At 37.8% G+C, this 4,522-nt stretch overlaps 1 long non-coding RNA gene across 1 annotated transcript in view; it reads left to right on the top strand.

Moving 5' to 3' along the window:
- Positions 1-4,061, top strand: part of LOC116678344 (uncharacterized) — a 13,421-nt gene extending 9,360 nt beyond the window's left edge. Inside the window, exons 2-4 of the long non-coding RNA XR_004329222.1 lie at positions 71-75; positions 3,492-3,717; positions 3,975-4,061. This is a non-coding gene — a long non-coding RNA (uncharacterized LOC116678344). The remainder of the gene's footprint in view (positions 1-70; positions 76-3,491; positions 3,718-3,974) is intronic.
- Positions 4,062-4,522: the final 461 nt, after the last annotated feature.

Raw genomic sequence — 4,522 nt, 5'->3', positions numbered from 1 at the left:
GTGTGTGTGTGTGTGTGTGTGTGTGTTTGTAAATCAAAGATTGTAATTACATTTTCACACCAAAGTACAGCTTCAGTCTTTCAGAAACTTGTCTGGTTAAACTATCATCCGACTGGTAAAGCAGAGTAAGAACATGGCTTTGGCCTTATTTTCCCTTAACGTCACACAGGTAAATCTCAAGGTAATTCCCAAATCTCATGTTTACAACTGATTAACATGTCATTTAGTAATAAACAACACTTATAAATGCTGTATACTGTCTTTGTTTCTAAAGAAGAAGCAGCATCAGTCAAACTCCAGGCTGAGTATACTACATGTCTGTGTAGCAGCTCAGAGTTTATCTAAGCAGGCGTGGGTGTATTTTACATGCGTCTGAGCTAGGACAAGTGTTGGGGGGATTGTATGTTTTTAGAAGAGCTGGCTGGTTTAGTCTCAGCATCTTGACTCGGGCCAGGCGTCCGTTTATCATGACAGATACTGTTAGTCTTAGCTAATCTCCTGTGTTCATCTTCTGTGTCGGCCCAGTGTGTGGAGGCCAGGCCTCTTAGTGCCATCAGAGCAAATGATTTCTCAGGGGTCAGACGCACAGATTCCACGTAATTCCTCTTGCTGTCCTTCTTAAACACACCCTCAAGGACCCGGTCATGATCAAAAGCCCACTTTTGCATAGGACTAAATGTACAACAGACTGGTATTGTGTTTGGGATTTGGGCTTGCAGAGCGGCGCTGCAGGCTTGCCGCTGGTTTGATCTACGACAGTGAAAGGCGTGCGCTTCCCTGCAGGCCTTGACTGTTTCCTTCAGCAGTAATGAGTGACAAGATGGAGGTCACCCAGTGTGGCCCTCTCCAGCCACTTCATTAGCTGCCCGGCAGTGTTTGGCTTTGCTTTGATTAACAGTTTTTTTCCGCTCGACATCTTTCAGTTTGTAATTTGTCTCCAGAAGAGCAGGTCATAGTAGGATGTACCATTTCACATAGTCTTTATACATAGAGCTCTTTCATGTTATATTCATTCCAAATCATGCTGTAATGTATGCTGGGGAACAACCGAGAGTGCGTGCATATAGGCACTCATACTGCGGGGTTCAAAACTATACCCATCTAGCATGTTGACTCAAGGAAAAGCAAATGGTTTTTCTCCATCAGGATTACATCATTCTTTGACTTACATTGGGTGAAAAAATAAAAGTTTGTCACTGAAAGTCCTACCTTAAGTTACAAAAATCATTAAAATATCAAAATACTCAACTCATATATTATATACTGTATATTCAACATTTTTCTACATTGCAAGTAAATGGAGCAATTTTCAAATCCTCTTCAGCCTTCTCACTCTTTGAAATACTGCTCCTCCCACAAACCTTTACCTATACACCTTGTTGGAGCCATTTCATTGGTTGAATAGTGTGTGATGCTGGAGACGTACAAGTTTATTTAAATGTGGCCTAATTGGGTCAGCTGTGTTGCGCACAGGAAGGTCACAGTTTTTTGATGTGGTTAAGTGTGGGATGATGATTAGAAGAAGACCAGTTATGTTTGATTAGTTTTTGTTTACTTAAATAAACGGATTGTAATATCCAATTTAAGATTGAAACTCGTGGACAGCAAGTAACTAATTGACAATTCTTATTACCAAAACACGCACTTACACAGAAACCACACGTCAATTTCCGACCAAAAACAAAAGAACAAATGTGCGCCAACACACCTCAATCAAACTTTTTTATATCTTTTTAAGTTTTTGTGTTTAAGTTTAGTAATAATTTCAGGCTTTTTCTGCGTATATAATAGGTGTGTATTGTGTGACTTAGACTTTTTGTGTAGAGTTTGCCTGTTCTCCAGACTTTTGGACTCTTTGACATACACAATAACTTTTTAGTACATTTTTTTTCAACTTTTTTGGACTTATTATCACTTTAATCAGCGTACCATAATGATTTTTCATCACTTTTTCCACATATGTATGACTTTTTTATATACTATAATATTAATTTAAAAAATACATATATACAGTATATTATGACTCTTTTTGACATACTATGACATGATTTTTTTCCATATACTATATTATGACTTTTTTTAGAATACTATATTACATTTTTTACAAATACTATACTATATCGCCTTTTGACATGCTATACTATGACTTGTTTTATATACTATACTATGACTTTTTATGACTTTTTTTGACATAGTACAATGACTTTTTTCCCACTTTTTGACATTCTTTACTATGACTTTTTAATAGCTTCTTTTGACATACTATCCTATGACTGTTGTCACCATGTCAGTTTGGTTGCATGGTGGCTCAGTGGTTGATATTGCTGATATTGCCAATCGTGACTGGCCCTTTTTGTGTGGAGTTTGCCTGTTCTTCCGGTTCATCCAATGACTTTTTTTATCACTTTTTTCATCATACTATACTATGACTTTTTAATGGATTTTTCAACATACTATACCATAGACTTTCTTTGACATACTATATACACTGACTTTTTTTCAACATATTATACTGCTACTTTTTTATCACTTTTTCCGACATACTATATGACTTTTTTTAGACATAATATACTATGACTTTTTTATCACTTTTTTGACATGCTATGCTAAGACTTTTCAACATACTATACTATGACTATTTTTATTGCATGCTGGCTCAGTGCTGCAAATAACATTGCAAAATCTGACCCCTGGTTCAATCCCTAGTCTGGAATGGATTTTCTTGTGTGGAGTTTTCATGTACTTGTCTTTCTTTGTACTATATGACAATGACATTTTTATCACTTTTTTTCCGACATACCATACTCTACTGTGACTTTTTTTGACATACTAGCCAATGACTTTTTTCAACATACCATGCTACGCATTTTTTTTAAATCAGAAATGCTATACTATTACTTTTAATGACTTGTACTATACTGTATTGTACTATACTATTATAACATAATTTACTATACATATTTCCTCCAGCTTTAAGGGAAGACAAATATTTTTTTGGCGGGCCAGGCCGTTGCGTTGAGCCTTGTTCATGGCGGGCCTGCTCCTTGGTTCTTTTCCTCTTTGCTGTGTACCTCCTGGAAGATGACTGGAAGATCAGCCAAGCCAGAGATGGAGATTTCAAATTGACCTTTATGCCGATATTAAAGATGGTAAACACATTGTCAACACACAGAACACTCACTTTATCTGTGTCTTGCCATGTACTGTGGCATTCCCTATTAAAGATTAGACTAGTCTAATCCAACATGCCTGCAATGGATTGTGTTCAGTGGATATATTCATGAAGATAATGAGTTTGTTTGCTATTATAGAGTTTAGCGTTGTTTAGTCAACTATAATTAGTTGATTTGTTTCTCCCATATTTTTGTTTGGTGTCCTTTAGTTGTTCGAATGTTCATCTTTTGAGGAAATGCAACAGGCCACAGAAGCCCGTACAGATTATCTGGCCAATGCCGGGTGTCTAAGGCCCTGGAAACGCATAGAGGACAAAGATCTCCCAGATTCAGGGAGGGGATGAAGACGCTTGGTGTTCTTGATGCAGTAAGAAAGCACCCAGATGCTTTCAGACCACTGTTTTGTCACAAGCCATCCCCACACACAGCTGATGTACTAGAACAGGTCTTTGAAATTTGACTGTCAGCAGTGGGCATCAACAAGAAGGGCAGAGGAATGTGTGGTTGCATTTTGGAGGGACTACCTGCTGGATGTTGAGGATAAGTATTATTGCTAGATATGGAATATGTACACATAATACACTACTGTGCACAATCTATTTTATTTTGTTAAATTGCCTTCCTTCAGTTATGTGATTTAAGTTGTATTTAGTTTCATCAGCTACCTTTTGTACAGTAGTTTAAGCACCCCCTCTCATTTTTTGCATATGCTTTTCTGTCTGTCTTTGTCTTTCCCTCTTTAAAAAAAAAAAAGTTTTCTACATGCTAGGTTTAATTTCTTTTGTATTTCTTTTTTCAGAGCAAGAGGGACCCTTGCAACTTTGGTATCCTGGCCTTTGCAACGGGAACAAATGCAATTCCACCCATGGGCTTCTCTCCCGATCTTCAGTGGATTTTCTCCATGAGCTGCCCATCAGAAGGCCGTCATTTACCCACCGCAAACACATGCATTAACTGCCTATGGTTGCCAATCCTGAAAAAATGAGGGTTTCAAGGAAACTATGGATTTTGCATTGAACACAGGGATTTGGTCATGAATGACTTCAGAGAACTCCTGAACATGCGTTGTCACTGGCCTTTTATTAACCTCCCATGGTGCCCTAATTGCCTTGACACTAAGGAGCATGCTCACTAATGGAGTTCACCAGGCCCAAAAATAATTGTATGCCATGGTTACCGTTATTGGCTAGTGGGTTTACAATTTGTAGAATTCTGTTCCTAACTGTTTAATTGAAAATAAAGTAACTTTCTGGAACATTGTCTCAGAATGTTGAGAACACCTCTCCGCCACAGTTGAGGCGTTTGTGATCCCTGTGTTAAGCCGTGGTTGTTCCACTGATTTCTGAATT

This window comes from Etheostoma spectabile, chromosome 3 (genome assembly GCF_008692095.1).
Source record: "Etheostoma spectabile isolate EspeVRDwgs_2016 chromosome 3, UIUC_Espe_1.0, whole genome shotgun sequence".
Lineage (NCBI taxonomy): Eukaryota > Metazoa > Chordata > Actinopteri > Perciformes > Percidae > Etheostoma > Etheostoma spectabile.
The sequence above is the reverse complement of the archived record's forward strand: the minus strand, read 5'-3'. Positions and strand labels throughout refer to the sequence as shown.